General features: G+C 45.6%; 14 non-coding genes across 14 annotated transcripts; 9 read left to right on the plus strand and 5 right to left on the minus strand.

Moving 5' to 3' along the window:
- Nucleotides 1–1,214: 1,214 nt before the first annotated feature.
- TRNAI-UAU (transfer RNA isoleucine (anticodon UAU)) lies at nucleotides 1,215–1,309 on the minus strand. The gene is made up of 2 exons: nucleotides 1,272–1,309; nucleotides 1,215–1,250 (listed from the first exon to the last, which is right to left on the minus strand). It is a non-coding gene; the product is annotated as a tRNA-Ile (tRNA).
- Nucleotides 1,310–1,601: 292 nt separating this feature from the next.
- TRNAS-GCU (transfer RNA serine (anticodon GCU)) lies at nucleotides 1,602–1,683 on the plus strand. The gene has a single exon. It is a non-coding gene; the product is annotated as a tRNA-Ser (tRNA).
- A 1,116-nt stretch (nucleotides 1,684–2,799) lies between these two features.
- On the plus strand, nucleotides 2,800–2,871 carry TRNAT-UGU (transfer RNA threonine (anticodon UGU)). The gene has a single exon. It is a non-coding gene; the product is annotated as a tRNA-Thr (tRNA).
- Nucleotides 2,872–4,040: 1,169 nt separating this feature from the next.
- Nucleotides 4,041–4,135, minus strand: TRNAI-UAU (transfer RNA isoleucine (anticodon UAU)). Its single transcript has 2 exons — nucleotides 4,098–4,135; nucleotides 4,041–4,076 (listed from the first exon to the last, which is right to left on the minus strand). It is a non-coding gene; the product is annotated as a tRNA-Ile (tRNA).
- A 292-nt stretch (nucleotides 4,136–4,427) lies between these two features.
- On the plus strand, nucleotides 4,428–4,509 carry TRNAS-GCU (transfer RNA serine (anticodon GCU)). The gene has a single exon. It is a non-coding gene; the product is annotated as a tRNA-Ser (tRNA).
- A 1,116-nt stretch (nucleotides 4,510–5,625) lies between these two features.
- On the plus strand, nucleotides 5,626–5,697 carry TRNAT-UGU (transfer RNA threonine (anticodon UGU)). Its single transcript has one exon. It is a non-coding gene; the product is annotated as a tRNA-Thr (tRNA).
- A 3,021-nt stretch (nucleotides 5,698–8,718) lies between these two features.
- Nucleotides 8,719–8,813, minus strand: TRNAI-UAU (transfer RNA isoleucine (anticodon UAU)). The gene is made up of 2 exons: nucleotides 8,776–8,813; nucleotides 8,719–8,754 (listed from the first exon to the last, which is right to left on the minus strand). It is a non-coding gene; the product is annotated as a tRNA-Ile (tRNA).
- Nucleotides 8,814–9,105: 292 nt separating this feature from the next.
- Nucleotides 9,106–9,187, plus strand: TRNAS-GCU (transfer RNA serine (anticodon GCU)). Its single transcript has one exon. It is a non-coding gene; the product is annotated as a tRNA-Ser (tRNA).
- A 1,116-nt stretch (nucleotides 9,188–10,303) lies between these two features.
- On the plus strand, nucleotides 10,304–10,375 carry TRNAT-UGU (transfer RNA threonine (anticodon UGU)). The gene has a single exon. It is a non-coding gene; the product is annotated as a tRNA-Thr (tRNA).
- Nucleotides 10,376–13,396: 3,021 nt separating this feature from the next.
- On the minus strand, nucleotides 13,397–13,491 carry TRNAI-UAU (transfer RNA isoleucine (anticodon UAU)). Its single transcript has 2 exons — nucleotides 13,454–13,491; nucleotides 13,397–13,432 (listed from the first exon to the last, which is right to left on the minus strand). It is a non-coding gene; the product is annotated as a tRNA-Ile (tRNA).
- A 292-nt stretch (nucleotides 13,492–13,783) lies between these two features.
- Nucleotides 13,784–13,865, plus strand: TRNAS-GCU (transfer RNA serine (anticodon GCU)). Its single transcript has one exon. It is a non-coding gene; the product is annotated as a tRNA-Ser (tRNA).
- Nucleotides 13,866–14,981: 1,116 nt separating this feature from the next.
- On the plus strand, nucleotides 14,982–15,053 carry TRNAT-UGU (transfer RNA threonine (anticodon UGU)). The gene has a single exon. It is a non-coding gene; the product is annotated as a tRNA-Thr (tRNA).
- A 1,180-nt stretch (nucleotides 15,054–16,233) lies between these two features.
- TRNAI-UAU (transfer RNA isoleucine (anticodon UAU)) lies at nucleotides 16,234–16,328 on the minus strand. Its single transcript has 2 exons — nucleotides 16,291–16,328; nucleotides 16,234–16,269 (listed from the first exon to the last, which is right to left on the minus strand). It is a non-coding gene; the product is annotated as a tRNA-Ile (tRNA).
- Nucleotides 16,329–16,620: 292 nt separating this feature from the next.
- TRNAS-GCU (transfer RNA serine (anticodon GCU)) lies at nucleotides 16,621–16,702 on the plus strand. Its single transcript has one exon. It is a non-coding gene; the product is annotated as a tRNA-Ser (tRNA).
- Nucleotides 16,703–17,507: the final 805 nt, after the last annotated feature.

Below are 17,507 nucleotides of genomic sequence, written 5' to 3' on the forward strand. Positions count from 1 at the left end.
ATTAAGCACATGTTAGTTCCTCTTTACAGTCCTGCTTCTAATGGTCTTGTAGAAAGAGCCAACCGTTTGTTGAAGGAAGCTATTCAAACAGCCTGTGCTAATAAACTTGATGTAGCTGAATTTCTTAGCGAGAAAATTTGGAACTATAATTGCACCCCGCACAGTACCACAGGAGTGTCCCCTTTTGTTTTACTGCGGGGCAGAATTCCCACTTCTAGGTTGAACCCTTCTTGGTTGATGAAAAGTTCTCTTGTCAACGTGGATTTAACTAAAATTCGTGAACATGTCAAGAGTAAACAAGAGAGTTACAAAAATAATTATGACAAACGCATGCATGTCACAGAAAAACCTCTTATTTCGGGTGATTGGGTCATCATTAGGAAACCTGTGAAGGTAACTAAGGGGCAATCCAAATTTTCTGCTCCGGTTAAAGTGTTGAAAGTTTCTCGTTCTGCAGCTCTTTTATTTGAAAGGGGTTGGTGGAACAAGAATGCCCTTATTAAGATCTCTGATCAACAAGCAAAGATAATTTCTTCCAACAAACAGACCTCAGATTTATCGGATGATCGCTATTCTGACTGGTTTGGTGTTGGTGAATCATCTACCTCTCCAAATGTTCCTTCTGTTCCCGGCAATAGCCTTGTCCTTGACACTTCCCTGTTAGCACATGGTGATTCCAACGTTCTCATGCCTCCTCCCACTTTACAGCCTGTTTCCAATTCCATTGGTGCGGGGGATGGTAGGGATCACAGTCGGAGAATTAGATCTGTTCCTGTAAGATTCCATGATTATGTGTTGGATTAATCTTGTTTTTCTTTGTATGCATTTGCTTACTTTACTTTGTTTTTTTATCTACTTTTTATCTTTATATTTATTAGGGGAAGGATGTGTAGTATGTACTTTATTATTAGTATACTAGCTCTTTAAGGAATGCCTTCTTTAGAGTTCCTATTCCATGTTCTTAGAATGTTATACTGTATGCTTTGACCATTGCAAACCTGGTATTCTACTTTACTGGTCGTGGGTTGATTTACTCTACCTGAAATAAACCACCTTATCAACCTTTCTATCTGGATCTCCATCCTTATTTGATCCACTACCTTACTACAGACACGCAGATCCTGAAAAGAAGTAAAAACTCTCTAGCAAGGGCCGTCTTTTCCCTGAGTTTAATCTTTACTTTTAGTGAAATGGTTTATGAAAAACCAGTAAGCTGCTCCAGGTGAGGCTCGAACTCACAACCTCGGCATGCCTCAATGCAAGTACTGCTGTATAAGTACCGCGCGCTAACCGATTGCGCCACTGGAGCTCACTGTTCTCATACCTCCCCAGTTGAGCCATCTAGAGCTGACCAAGTAGATACTGGCACTGCTCCCTTATTCACTGTGCAAGATCGACTCACATGCTAGCATGTTATCATGACTATTAAAAACTACAGTCCTAACGGAACAGATTTGATAATTCTGCTATATCATGTGCTCTGTCTATTGAACACCACATATATTTGCCAGTTCTGACACAGTCTAGGAGAAACTTATGATTATTTGTAATTAGCACATCGTAAGAATTTCCTAAAAAATGAAACATAGTCACCTAAGGCAGACGAGGTGGCTTAGTGGTTAAGGCGATGGACTGCTAATCTATTGTGCTCTGCACGCGTGGGTTCGAATCCCACCTTCGTCGGAACGCCATCTGACACTCTTTTGAAGGTGGGCATGTCTCGTAGTACAATTACACTCTCTTTCAAGACACAGCCATAATCCACTAGAAGGGCCCAACTGACTATTCCATTTTGGCAATTATGTCAAATTAAGGGAAGTGTTTTGTGCTTAATTGAAATTAGATCTTTCATGAAGTGTCCAGAGGATTGCCTTTCCCTCACTCCTGGCCTTCTAACTAACCCTGGTCATAGTGGGCGTAGTGGGGCTCCGCGGAGCTACGCGGAGTGGGCGAGAAGCTACGCCCACTCCCGCACTCCGCGTAGCCCCACTACGCACCTCCCTCCCGCTCTCCCCTACATACATTATTTAAGCAACTACCCTTAATAAAACAATTTTAAAGCACTTACCGTGTCCGGGGCTCGTCCGGGGCTCCCTCTTGGAATAGCGTCGTCCTGGATACCAATGCGCATGCGCGGGAGGCCGCGCATGCGCATTGGTATCCAGGAAGGGACGCTATTCCAAGAGGGAGCCCCGGAAGAGCCCCGGACATGGTAAGTGCTTTAAAAATTGTTTTATTAAGGTTAGTTGCTTAAATAATGTATGTAGGGGAGGGCGGGAGGGAGGCGGGTGGCGGCCGAATCGGCTACGCACACGGAGAGGGCGTAGTGTTGCCGGCTACGCTGTCTACGCAAAATGCGTAGAAGGCAACACTACGCCTACTCCGTGGGCGTAGCCGATTCGGACGCCCAGGGTTACTTCTAACCAGTTTGGATAGATAGACTGATAAGAAAGCAGCTCTTACTCCTAAAGTTTCAGCCATCTCAAGTGTATGACTGTTGACATATGTCTGCCCCACAGAGACAGATCACTTCTAATAAGTGAGTTCTCTATCTGTCACTGATTGTGGACATACTAACTAGAGCTATCAGTATGGTCATAAATGTGAATACTCTTATGTTCTCAAATCAAAATGGAGTTTTTCCTACTTCCAAGAAAAGTGTCTTAAGCATGCTCTTCAATTTGTGCACGCATGTAGACATTCAAATGCAACTGCATTTCCATACAGAGTCTCAAAATCATAGATATCTTCATACCGCAGTAAGAATACATGAAGCGATTTACATACTGCAGGCAGGCTGGCCTTGTAGCTCAGTGGCAGAGCACTGGTCTTGTAAACCAGGGGTCATGAGTTCAAGCCTCAACAGGGCCTTTTTATATGTGAGTTTCTGTATGTTGTTTCCAAGTCATTCTTTCTAGGAGTCACACCTTGTCTTAAGTTTGCTTATTGACAAGCTTCCCTTTCCTGCTTTCATCGTATCAAGAAGACTTCATGAAAACCATTGAACCATAAACTATCGCCTCACCCCTTCCGATCGCCTGACGAACGCCTGACAAACGCCATTCTCACCCCGCCGGGCAAGCCCTGCCGGGCAAAGCCAAATAAGCCATGCATATTTGAAGTTCCTTTGAAAGTCAGAGCGAGGACTATGACCTCTGTTCCGACTGAGTCTGCATCCACAGAAAGGATGAAATAAGGATCTAGAAATTTCACCAAGGAGATGTGAACTTCATCCCCCTTAAAATACTTTTCCTCCCAGATGCCCCGGCTCTTAGTCAAATGAGGTTAATCTTCAAAACCCCACCCCCACTAACCATAAATATCCGACTCTCCTGCTGTCCATTCAAATGATACAAGGTATCTTGTACATAGAGAGAATGTGAGAAAAAGCAGAATCGCTTCATAGATTTGGTGACCTTGGATGGGTGGGCTGGATAAAGAAGTGAACCTGATTTCGGGAAAAGGAGTATCGTGATGGGGATGAGGAAAAGAGAACATGGACCACATTCACAAGTTAGAGAAATAAATATATTAGGTTGAATGGTTTTAAAAAGTTAACTTTGAGCATGAATTGTTTTTTTAAACTGCAAACAATAAAAAAAATCAATGTGGGATTGGAGGCACAATCTGAGCAGAAAGCACCATAAGCTGCTATGGTGCAACTCTTATGTTGACTAGAAACATTAATATGATGACGCTCTTCTTTTGATATGTCTTTCAGTTAAATTTTATTGTAAGTAGCTGATACAGCACTGTTTGCAGCTCCTCAGTATATGGTTATCCCGTGACAACAATGTTTTCATCATATTTATTATTCTACAAATGTATTTTTAAATGCACTGATGTGGTGTTTGCATGCTATGCAAGACGGCACATCATGGAATGTTTATAAGGAGCATCGAATAGGATTGTGATATTTGCACCTGGAAGAGTCGGACACGCAGATCCTGAAAAGAAGTAAAAACTCTCTAGCAAGGGCCGTCTTTCCCCTGAGTTTAATCTTTACTTTTAGTGAAATGGTTTATGAAAAACCAGTAAGCTGCTCCAGGTGAGGCTCGAACTCACAACCTCGGCATGCCTCAATGCAAGTACTGCTGTATAAGTACCGCGCGCTAACCGATTGCGCCACTGGAGCTCACTGTTCTCATACCTCCCCAGTTGAGCCATCTAGAGCTGAACAAGTAGATACTGGCACTGCTCCCTTATTCACTGTGCAAGATCGACTCACATGCTAGCATGTCATCATGACTATTAAAAACTACAGTCCTAATGGAACAGATTTGATAATTCTGCTATATCATGTGCTCTGTCTATTGAACACCACATATATTTGCCAGTTCTGACACAGTCTAGGAGAAACTTATGATTATTTGTAATTAGCACATCGTAAGAATTTCCTAAAAAATGAAACATAGTCACCTAAGGCAGACGAGGTGGCCGAGTGGTTAAGGCGATGGACTGCTAATCCATTGTTCTCTGCACGCGTGGGTTCGAATCCCACCTTCGTCGGAACGCCATCAGACACTCTTTTGAAGGTGGGCATGTCTTGTAGTACAATTACACTCTCTTTCAAGACACAGCCATAATCCACTAGAAGGGCCCAACTGACTATTCCATTTTGGCAATTATGTCAAATTAAGGGAAGTGTTTTGTGCTTAATTGAAATTAGATCTTTCATGAAGTGTCCAGAGGATTGCCTTTCCCTCACTCCTGGCCTTCTAACTAACCCTGGTCGTAGTGGGCGTAGTGGGGCTCCGCGGAGCTACGCGGAGTGGGCGAGAAGCTACGCCCACTCCCGCACTCCGCGTAGCCCCACTACGCACCTCCCTCCCGCTCTCCCCTACATACATTATTTAAGCAACTACACTTAATAAAACAATTTTAAAGCACTTACCGTGTCCGGGGCTCGTCCGGGGCTCCCTCTTGGAATAGCGTCGTCCTGGATACCAATGCCCATGCGCGGGAGGCCGCGCATGCGCATTGGTATCCAGGAAGGGACGCTATTCCAAGAGGGAGCCCCGGAAGAGCCCCGGACATGGTAAGTGCTTTAAAAATTGTTTTATTAAGGTTAGTTGCTTAAATAATGTATGTAGGGGAGGGCGGGAGGGAGGTGGGTGGCGGCCGAATCGGCTACGCACACGGAGTGGGCGTAGTGTTGCCGGCTACGCTGTCTACGCAAAATGCGTAGAAGGCAACACTACGCCTACTCCGTGGGCGTAGCCGATTCGGACGCCCAGGGTTACTTCTAACCAGTTTGGATAGATAGACTGATAAGAAAGCAGCTCTTACTCCTAAAGTTTCAGCCATCTCAAGTGTATGACTGTTGACATATGTCTGCCCCACAGAGACAGATCACTTCTAATAAGTGAGTTCTCTATCTGTCACTGATTGTGGACATAATAACTAGAGCTATCAGTATGGTCATAAATGTGAATACTCTTATGTTCTCAAATCAAAATGGAGTTTTTCCTACTTCCAAGAAAAGTGTCTTAAGCATGCTCTTCAATTTGTGCACGCATGTAGACATTCAAATGCAACTGCATTTCCATACAGAGTCTCAAAATCATAGATATCTTCATACCGCAGTAAGAATACATGAAGCGATTTACATACTGCAGGCAGGCTGGCCTTGTAGCTCAGTGGCAGAGCACTGGTCTTGTAAACCAGGGGTCATGAGTTCAAGCCTCATCAGGGCCTTTTTATATGTAAGTTTCTGTATGTTGTTTCCAAGTCATTCTTTCTAGGAGTCACACCTTGTCTTAAGTTTGCTTATTGACAAGCTTCCCTTTCCTGCTTTCATCGTATCAAGAAGACTTCATGAAAACCATTGAACCATAAACTATCGCCTCACCCCTTCCGATCGCCTGACGAACGCCTGACAAACGCCATTCTCACCCCGCCGGGCAAGCCCTGCCGGGCAAAGCCAAATAAGCCCTGCATATTTGAAGTTCCTTTGAAAGTCAGAGCGAGGACTATGACCTCTGTTCAGACTGAGTCTGCATCCACAGAAAGCAGACCCTCCAGGATATCGCGATTTCGCGATTTGCCGCGAAATTGGCACTTTAGTAAAAATGCCGCGATTTTTACAAAAGTGCCCGCGAAATCGGCACTTTTCGTAGAAATCGCGGCATTTTTACCAAAGCCGCTATATCCTGGGGGGGTCTGACTTACTTTGTTTATTGGGGCGGGCGGGAAGGACACAGAAGCACGAAAGAATAACATTCCGGGCTTTCTTAATGGGGCATTAGCAGCTCACTCAGCTCACAATCGATAGAAGCGCACAGACCGACCCGGGGCCTGCAGGTGGCCAGAGGCTGGGGGGCATTTATCTTCCAGAGGGCGGGGGGGGAGGAGTAGAGACAAGGTGCGGGTGTCTGCTGGAGAGGAGCGGCGTGCCTTGCAGTGTGTGTGTGTCTGCCCTGTGTACAGACTGCGCTGCCTGTGATGTGGGGTGAGCGTGAACACCGCTGCAGGGCGGGCCGGGGGGCTCGAAGTGGACACCCGACCCCCCACCCTGAAGACAAGCCTCAGTGTAATCCCGAGATTCCTCTCGGTAATGAGCTCTGGAGCCGGGGGGTCTCGGGAGGGAAATGAAACAAACACGAGGATTGTGATGGGATTGGATTCCCAGCAGGAAGCAGGGGCTCGCACCTCCACCGCCCCCCATACGGCAGAGAACCCACAGCACTGAACTCCTCTTGCTTCACAGATAAAATTGGCAGTAAACCTAGGTCTGAAATGCAAAGGGAGGTAATGAGCTTCAAAAGGAAATACGCTCATTATGGATAAACGATAATTAGAGTCAAATGTTCAAGTGTCCTAAACGATAAAGCCATGCTACAATTTCTACCGGCCCCTTGAAGATATCCTCAAGACAGTCTTGATACTATCAACAAATCACGTTGCAATATCAGCAACTACAGAGCAGCACATCGGAATAAGTGCTCCTTTCAAATTGCACATTATCTAGCATCGAAAAGTGTGTCACTTTCACTTAAAAGCCTGAGTAATCACCGATGTGAGTAGCAATGGAAGACAGCCTATTGCAGCCTGTGCCTACTTTTGCCCTATCCAGTAGCAGTGGAGCGCAAAGGTAAAGAGGGGGAGCAAGAATGAAAACTGAGGGTATGGGGCAGGTGAGACGAGAAAGAAGGGGTGAAAGAGAGGGGGAGTGAGCAAAGAAGTCACAGGTGGGATAGAAGTAAAGGGTAGTAGGGGGTGAGAGAAACTGGGCGAATGAAAGTGAAAGGTGGAGAAAAGTAGAGAGTAGTGAGCAGGAGAGAAAGAGGGAGGGTGAATGCGCGAGAAATAGGGCGAGAGAGGAAGGGGAAGAAAGACAGTGTCTGGTAGAACGAAAGTATGAGAGTTAGAGAGAGAAGAGCGGGCTAGGAAGGGAGAGAGGGCGACAAGAGAGAACTAGAGAGGCAGGTTGCTAGAGAGATACGAAGATGGAAAGAGAGAGGGACGGGGGGAGAAGAGACTGGGCTGATGAGAGAGATATCGATAAGGAGAGAAAGATGTGTGTGTATGCGTGAGAGAGAGGATGAGTGAATGAGGCACAGAAAGGAGGGGGCATGAGAAACAGAAAGCTGAATGGGACAGTGGAAAGAGTGAATTAGGAAGGAAGATAGAGGAGCTAAAAGCGGCAAAACACAACTAAGAGAGGGAGAATTGGGAGGCAGAAAGAGCGTTAGGAAGGGCGGGTGACGGATGAGGTCACTGGAGGCCACTTTATGAAGGTCCAAGGCCAAATGAAATGCCGCAAAATTGCCGCTAAATTTCCATATTTGTGCCGCTAAATTTCCATTTTTGTGCCGCTAAATTTGCTAATCCATGCCGCTATATCCTGGGGGGTCTGAGAAAGGATGAAATAAGGATCTAGAAATTTCACCAAGGAGATGTGAACTTCATCCCCCTTAAAATACTTTTCCTCCCAGATGCCCCGGCTCTTAGTCAAATGAGGTTAATCTTCAAAACCCCACCCCCACTAACCATAAATATCCGACTCTCCTGCTGTCCATTCAAATGATACAAGGTATCTTGTACATAGAGAGAATGTGAGAAAAAGCAGAATCGCTTCATAGATTTGGTGACCTTGGATGGGTGGGCTGGATAAAGAAGTGAACCTGATTTCGGGAAAAGGAGTATCGTGATGGGGATGAGGAAAAGAGAACATGGACCACATTCACAAGTTAGAGAAATAAATATATTAGGTTGAATGGTTTTAAAAAGTTAACTTTGAGCATAAATTGTTTTTTTAAACTGCAAAGAATAAAAAAAATCAATGTGGGATTGGAGGCACAATCTGAGCAGAAAGCACCATAAGCTGCTATGGTGCAACTCTTATGTTGACTAGAAACATTAATATGATGACGCTCTTCTTTTGATATGTATTTCAGTTAAATTTTATTGTAAGTAGCTGATACAGCACTGTTTGCAGCTCCTCAGTATATGGTTATCCCGTGACAACAATGTTTTCATCATATTTATTATTCTACAAATGTATTTTTAAATGCACTGATGTGGTGTTTGCATGCTATGCAAGACGGCACATCATGGAATGTTTATAAGGAGCATCGAATAGGATTGTGATATTTGCACCTGGAAGAGTCGGACACGCAGATCCTGAAAAGAAATAAAAACTCTCTAGCAAGGGACGTCTTTCCCCTGAGTTTAATCTTTACTTTTAGTGAAATGGTTTATGAAAAACCAGTAAGCTGCTCCAGGTGAGGCTCGAACTCACAACCTCGGCATGCCTCAATGCAAGTACTGCTGTATAAGTACCGCGCGCTAACCGATTGCGCCACTGGAGCTCACTGTTCTCATACCTCCCCAGTTGAGCCATCTAGAGCTGAACAAGTAGATACTGGCACTGCTCCCTTATTCACTGTGCAAGATCGACTCACATGCTAGCATGTCATCATGACTATTAAAAACTACAGTCCTAATGGAACAGATTTGATAATTCTGCTATATCATGTGCTCTGTCTATTGAACACCACATATATTTGCCAGTTCTGACACAGTCTAGGAGAAACTTATGATTATTTGTAATTAGCACATCGTAAGAATTTCCTAAAAAATGAAACATAGTCACCTAAGGCAGACGAGGTGGCCGAGTGGTTAAGGCGATGGACTGCTAATCCATTGTGCTCTGCACGCGTGGGTTCGAATCCCACCTTCGTCGGAACGCCATCAGACACTCTTTTGAAGGTGGGCATGTCTTGTAGTACAATTACACTCTCTTTCAAGACACAGCCATAATCCACTAGAAGGGCCCAACTGACTATTCCATTTTGGCAATTATGTCAAATTAAGGGAAGTGTTTTGTGCTTAATTGAAATTAGATCTTTCATGAAGTGTCCAGAGGATTGCCTTTCCCTCACTCCTGGCCTTCTAACTAACCCTGGTCGTAGTGGGCGTAGTGGGGCTCCGCGGAGCTACGCGGAGTGGGCGAGAAGCTACGCCCACTCCCGCACTCCGCGTAGCCCCACTACGCACCTCCCTCCCGCTCTCCCCTACATACATTATTTAAGCAACTACCCTTAATAAAACAATTTTAAAGCACTTACCGTGTCCGGGGCTCGTCCGGGGCTCCCTCTTGGAATAGCGTCGTCCTGGATACCAATGCCCATGCGCGGGAGGCCGCGCATGCGCATTGGTATCCAGGAAGGGACGCTATTCCAAGAGGGAGCCCCGGAAGAGCCCCGGACATGGTAAGTGCTTTAAAAATTGTTTTATTAAGGTTAGTTGCTTAAATAATGTATGTAGGGGAGGGCGGGAGGGAGGTGGGTGGCGGCCGAATCGGCTACGCACACGGAGTGGGCGTAGTGTTGCCGGCTACGCTGTCTACGCAAAATGCGTAGAAGGCAACACTACGCCTACTCCGTGGGCGTAGCCGATTCGGACGCCCAGGGTTACTTCTAACCAGTTTGGATAGATAGACTGATAAGAAAGCAGCTCTTACTCCTAAAGTTTCAGCCATCTCAAGTGTATGACTGTTGACATATGTCTGCCCCACAGAGACAGATCACTTCTAATAAGTGAGTTCTCTATCTGTCACTGATTGTGGACATAATAACTAGAGCTATCAGTATGGTCATAAATGTGAATACTCTTATGTTCTCAAATCAAAATGGAGTTTTTCCTACTTCCAAGAAAAGTGTCTTAAGCATGCTCTTCAATTTGTGCACGCATGTAGACATTCAAATGCAACTGCATTTCCATACAGAGTCTCAAAATCATAGATATCTTCATACCGCAGTAAGAATACATGAAGCGATTTACATACTGCAGGCAGGCTGGCCTTGTAGCTCAGTGGCAGAGCACTGGTCTTGTAAACCAGGGGTCATGAGTTCAAGCCTCATCAGGGCCTTTTTATATGTGAGTTTCTGTATGTTGTTTCCAAGTCATTCTTTCTAGGAGTCACACCTTGTCTTAAGTTTGCTTATTGACAAGCTTCCCTTTCCTGCTTTCATCGTATCAAGAAGACTTCATGAAAACCATTGAACCATAAACTATCGCCTCACCCCTTCCGATCGCCTGACGAACGCCTGACAAACGCCATTCTCACCCCGCCGGGCAAGCCCTGCCGGGCAAAGCCAAATAAGCCATGCATATTTGAAGTTCCTTTGAAAGTCAGAGCGAGGACTATGACCTCTGTTCAGACTGAGTCTGCATCCACAGAAAGCAGACCCTCCAGGATATCGCGATTTCGCGATTTGCCGCGAAATTGGCACTTTAGTAAAAATGCCGCGATTTTTACAAAAGTGCCCGCGAAATCGGCACTTTTCGTAGAAATCGCGGCATTTTTACCAAAGCCGCTATATCCTGGGGGGGTCTGACTTACTTTGTTTATTGGGGCGGGCGGGAAGGACACAGAAGCACGAAAGAATAACATTCCGGGCTTTCTTAATGGGGCATTAGCAGCTCACTCAGCTCACAATCGATAGAAGCGCACAGACCGACCCGGGGCCTGCAGGTGGCCAGAGGCTGGGGGGCATTTATCTTCCAGAGGGCGGGGGGGGAGGAGTAGAGACAAGGTGCGGGTGTCTGCTGGAGAGGAGCGGCGTGCCTTGCAGTGTGTGTGTGTCTGCCCTGTGTACAGACTGCGCTGCCTGTGATGTGGGGTGAGCGTGAACACCGCTGCAGGGCGGGCCGGGGGGCTCGAAGTGGACACCCGACCCCCCACCCTGAAGACAAGCCTCAGTGTAATCCCGAGATTCCTCTCGGTAATGAGCTCTGGAGCCGGGGGGTCTCGGGAGGGAAATGAAACAAACACGAGGATTGTGATGGGATTGGATTCCCAGCAGGAAGCAGGGGCTCGCACCTCCACCGCCCCCCATACGGCAGAGAACCCACAGCACTGAACTCCTCTTGCTTCACAGATAAAATTGGCAGTAAACCTAGGTCTGAAATGCAAAGGCAGGTAATGAGCTTCAAAAGGAAATACGCTCATTATGGATAAACGATAATTAGAGTCAAATGTTCAAGTGTCCTAAACGATAAAGCCATGCTACAATTTCTACCGGCCCCTTGAAGATATCCTCAAGACAGTCTTGATACTATCAACAAATCACGTTGCAATGTCAGCAACTACAGAGCAGCACATCGGAATAAGTGCTACTTTCAAATTGCACATTATCTAGCATCGAAAAGTGTGTCACTTTCACTTAAAAGCCTGAGTAATCACCGATGTGAGTAGCAATGGAAGACAGCCTATTGCAGCCTGTGCCTACTTTTGCCCTATCCAGTAGCAGTGGAGCGCAAAGGTAAAGAGGGGGAGCAAGAATGAAAACTGAGGGTATGGGGCAGGTGAGACGAGAAAGAAGGGGTGAAAGAGAGGGGGAGTGAGCAAAGAAGTCACAGGTGGGATAGAAGTAAAGGGTAGTAGGGGGTGAGAGAAACTGGGCGAATGAAAGTGAAAGGTGGAGAAAAGTAGAGAGGAGTGAGCAGGAGAGAAAGAGGGAGGGTGAATGCGCGAGAAATAGGGCGAGAGAGGAAGGGGAAGAAAGACAGTGTCTGGTAGAACGAAAGTATGAGAGTTAGAGAGAGAAGAGCGGGCTAGGAAGGGAGAGAGGGCGACAAGAGAGAACTAGAGAGGCAGGTTGCTAGAGAGATACGAAGATGGAAAGAGAGAGGGACGGGGGGAGAAGAGACTGGGCTGATGAGAGAGATATCGATAAGGAGAGAAAGATGTGTGTGTATGCGTGAGAGAGAGGATGAGTGAATGAGGCACAGAAAGGAGGGGGCATGAGAAACAGAAAGCTGAATGGGACAGTGGAAAGAGTGAATTAGGAAGGAAGATAGAGGAGCTAAAAGCGGCAAAACACAACTAAGAGAGGGAGAATTGGGAGGCAGAAAGAGCGTTAGGAAGGGCGGGTGACGGATGAGGTCACTGGAGGCCGCTTTATGAAGGTCCAAGGCCAAATGAAATGCCGCAAAATTGCCGCTAAATTTCCATATTTGTGCCGCTAAATTTCCATTTTTGTGCCGCTAAATTTGCTAATCCATGCCGCTATATCCTGGGGGGTCTGAGAAAGGATGAAATAAGGATCTAGAAATTTCACCAAGGAGATGTGAACTTCATCCCCCTTAAAATACTTTTCCTCCCAGATGCCCCGGCTCTTAGTCAAATGAGGTTAATCTTCAAAACCCCACCCCCACTAACCATAAATATCCGACTCTCCTGCTGTCCATTCAAATGATACAAGGTATCTTGTACATAGAGAGAATGTGAGAAAAAGCAGAATCGCTTCATAGATTTGGTGACCTTGGATGGGTGGGCTGGATAAAGAAGTGAACCTGATTTCGGGAAAAGGAGTATCGTGATGGGGATGAGGAAAAGAGAACATGGACCACATTCACAAGTTAGAGAAATAAATATATTAGGTTGAATGGTTTTAAAAAGTTAACTTTGAGCATAAATTGTTTTTTTAAACTGCAAAGAATAAAAAAGATCAATGTGGGATTGGAGGCACAATCTGAGCAGAAAGCACCATAAGCTGCTATGGTGCAACTCTTATGTTGACTAGAAACATTAATATGATGACGCTCTTCTTTTGATATGTATTTCAGTTAAATTTTATTGTAAGTAGCTGATACAGCACTGTTTGCAGCTCCTCAGTATATGGTTATCCCGTGACAACAATGTTTTCATCATATTTATTATTCTACAAATGTATTTTTAAATGCACTGATGTGGTGTTTGCATGCTATGCAAGACGGCACATCATGGAATGTTTATAAGGAGCATCGAATAGGATTGTGATATTTGCACCTGGAAGAGTCGGACACGCAGATCCTGAAAAGAAGTAAAAACTCTCTAGCAAGGGCCGTCTTTCCCCTGAGTTTAATCTTTACTTTTAGTGAAATGGTTTATGAAAAACCAGTAAGCTGCTCCAGGTGAGGCTCGAACTCACAACCTCGGCATGCCTCAATGCAAGTACTGCTGTATAAGTACCGCGAGCTAACCGATTGCGCCACTGGAGCTCACTGTTCTCATACCTCCCCAGTTGAGCCATCTAGAGCTGACCAAGTAGATACTGGCACTGCTCCCTTATTCACTGTGCAAGATCGACTCACATGCTAGCATGTTATCATGACTATTAAAAACTACAGTCCTAACGGAACAGATTTGATAATTCTGCTATATCATGTGCTCTGTCTATTGAACACCACATATATTTGCCAGTTCTGACACAGTCTAGGAGAAACTTATGATTATTTGTAATTAGCACATCGTAAGAATTTCCTAAAAAATGAAACATAGTCACCTAAGGCAGACGAGGTGGCCGAGTGGTTAAGGCGATGGACTGCTAATCCATTGTGCTCTGCACGCGTGGGTTCGAATCCCACCTTCGTCGGAACGCCATCTGACACTCTTTTGAAGGTGGGCATGTCTCGTAGTACAATTACACTCTCTTTCAAGACACAGCCATAATCCACTAGAAGGGCCCAACTGACTATTCCATTTTGGCAATTATGTCAAATTAAGGGAAGTGTTTTGTGCTTAATTGAAATTAGATCTTTCATGAAGTGTCCAGAGGATTGCCTTTCCCTCACTCCTGGCCTTCTAACTAACCCTGGTCGTAGTGGGCGTAGTGGGGCTCCGCGGAGCTACGCGGAGTGGGCGAGAAGCTACGCCCACTCCCGCACTCCGCGTAGCCCCACTACGCACCTCCCTCCCGCTCTCCCCTACATACATTATTTAAGCAACTACCCTTAAAAAAACAATTTTAAAGCACTTACCGTGTCCGGGGCTCGTCCGGGGCTCCCTCTTGGAATAGCGTCGTCCTGGATACCAATGAGCATGCGCGGGAGGCCGCGCATGCGCATTGGTATCCAGGAAGGGACGCTATTCCAAGAGGGAGCCCCGGAAGAGCCCCGGACATGGTAAGTGCTTTAAAAATTGTTTTATTAAGGTTAGTTGCTTAAATAATGTATGTAGGGGAGGGCGGGAGGGAGGCGGGTGGCGGCCGAATCGGCTACGCACACGGAGTGGGCGTAGTGTTGCCGGCTACGCTGTCTACGCAAAATGCGTAGAAGGCAACACTACGCCTACTCCGTGGGCGTAGCCGATTCGGACGCCCAGGGTTACTTCTAACCAGTTTGGATAGATAGACTGATAAGAAAGCAGCTCTTACTCCTAAAGTTTCAGCCATCTCAAGTGTATGACTGTTGACATATGTCTGCCCCACAGAGACAGATCACTTCTAATAAGTGAGTTCTCTATCTGTCACTGATTGTGGACATACTAACTAGAGCTATCAGTATGGTCATAAATGTGAATACTCTTATGTTCTCAAATCAAAATGGAGTTTTTCCTACTTCCAAGAAAAGTGTCTTAAGCATGCTCTTCAATTTGTGCACGCATGTAGACATTCAAATGCAACTGCATTTCCATACAGAGTCTCAAAATCATAGATATCTTCATACCGCAGTAAGAATACATGAAGCGATTTACATACTGCAGGCAGGCTGGCCTTGTAGCTCAGTGGCAGAGCACTGGTCTTGTAAACCAGGGGTCATGAGTTCAAGCCTCATCAGGGCCTTTTTATATGTGAGTTTCTGTATGTTGTTTCCAAGTCATTCTTTCTAGGAGTCACACCTTGTCTTAAGTTTGCTTATTGACAAGCTTCCCTTTCCTGCTTTCATCGTATCAAGAAGACTTCATGAAAACCATTGAACCATAAACTATCGCCTCACCCCTTCCGATCGCCTGACGAACGCCTGACGAACGCCTGACAAACGCCATTCTCACCCCGCCGGGCAAGCCCTGCCGGGCAAAGCCAAATAAGCCATGCATATTTGAAGTTCCTTTGAAAGTCAGAGCGAGGACTATGACCTCTGTTCCGACTGAGTCTGCATCCACAGAAAGGATGAAATAAGGATCTAGAAATTTCACCAAGGAGATGTGAACTTCATCCCCCTTAAAATACTTTTCCTCCCAGATGCCCCGGCTCTTAGTCAAATGAGGTTAATCTTCAAAACCCCACCCCCACTAACCATAAATATCCGACTCTCCTGCTGTCCATTCAAATGATACAAGGTATCTTGTACATAGAGAGAATGTGAGAAAAAGCAGAATCGCTTCATAGATTTGGTGACCTTGGATGGGTGGGCTGGATAAAGAAGTGAACCTGATTTCGGGAAAAGGAGTATCGTGATGGGGATGAGGAAAAGAGAACATGGACCACATTCACAAGTTAGAGAAATAAATATATTAGGTTGAATGGTTTTAAAAAGTTAACTTTGAGCATGAATTGTTTTTTTAAACTGCAAACAATAAAAAAAATCAATGTGGGATTGGAGGCACAATCTGAGCAGAAAGCACCATAAGCTGCTATGGTGCAACTCTTATGTTGACTAGAAACATTAATATGATGACGCTCTTCTTTTGATATGTCTTTCAGTTAAATTTTATTGTAAGTAGCTGATACAGCACTGTTTGCAGCTCCTCAGTATATGGTTATCCCGTGACAACAATGTTTTCATCATATTTATTATTCTACAAATGTATTTTTAAATGCACTGATGTGGTGTTTGCATGCTATGCAAGACGGCACATCATGGAATGTTTATAAGGAGCATCGAATAGGATTGTGATATTTGCACCTGGAAGAGTCGGACACGCAGATCCTGAAAAGAAGTAAAAACTCTCTAGCAAGGGCCGTCTTTCCCCTGAGTTTAATCTTTACTTTTAGTGAAATGGTTTATGAAAAACCAGTAAGCTGCTCCAGGTGGGGCTCGAACTCACAACCTCGGCATGCCTCAATGCAAGTACTGCTGTATAAGTACCGCGCGCTAACCGATTGCGCCACTGGAGCTCAATGTTCTCATACCTCCCCAGTTGAGCCATCTAGAGCTGAACAAGTAGATACTGGCACTGCTCCCTTATTCACTGTGCAAGATCGACTCACATGCTAGCATGTCATCATGACTATTAAAAACTACAGTCCTAATGGAACAGATTTGATAATTCTGCTATATCATGTGCTCTGTCTATTGAACACCACATATATTTGCCAGTTCTGACACAGTCTAGGAGAAACTTATGATTATTTGTAATTAGCACATCGTAAGAATTTCCTAAAAAATGAAACATAGTCACCTAAGGCAGACGAGGTGGCCGAGTGGTTAAGGCGATGGACTGCTAATCCATTGTGCTCTGCACGCGTGGGTTCGAATCCCACCTTCGTCGGAACGCCATCAGACACTCTTTTGAAGGTGGGCATGTCTTGTAGTACAATTACACTCTCTTTAAAGACACAGCCATAATCCACTAGAAGGGCCCAACTGACTATTCCATTTTGGCAATTATGTCAAATTAAGGGAAGTGTTTTGTGCTTAATTGAAATTAGATCTTTCATGAAGTGTCCAGAGGATTGCCTTTCCCTCACTCCTGGCCTTCTAACTAACCCTGGTCGTAGTGGGCGTAGTGGGGCTCCGCGGAGCTACGCGGAGTGGGCGAGAAGCTACGCCCACTCCCGCACTCCGCGTAGCCCCACTACGCACCTCCCTCCCGCTCTCCCCTACATACATTATTTAAGCAACTACCCTTAATAAAACAATTTTAAAGCACTTACCGTGTCCGGGGCTCGTCCGGGGCTCCCTCTTGGAATAGCGTCGTCCTGGATACCAATGCCCATGCGCGGGAGGCCGCGCATGCGCATTGGTATCCAGGAAGGGACGCTATTCCAAGAGGGAGCCCCGGAAGAGCCCCGGACATGGTAAGTGCTTTAAAAATTGTTTTATTAAGGTTAGTTGCTTAAATAATGTATGTAGGGGAGGGCGGGAGGGAGGTGGGTGGCGGCCGAATCGGCTACGCACACGGAGTGGGCGTAGTGTTGCCGGCTACGCTGTCTACGCAAAATGCGTAGAAGGCAACACTACGCCTACTCCGTGGGCGTAGCCGATTCGGACGCCCAGGGTTACTTCTAACCAGTTTGGATAGATAGACTGATAAGAAAGCAGCTCTTACTCCTAAAGTTTCAGCCATCTCAAGT

Source organism: Lissotriton helveticus, chromosome 5_1, assembly GCF_964261635.1.
Source record: "Lissotriton helveticus chromosome 5_1, aLisHel1.1, whole genome shotgun sequence".
NCBI classification, from domain to species: domain Eukaryota; kingdom Metazoa; phylum Chordata; class Amphibia; order Caudata; family Salamandridae; genus Lissotriton; species Lissotriton helveticus.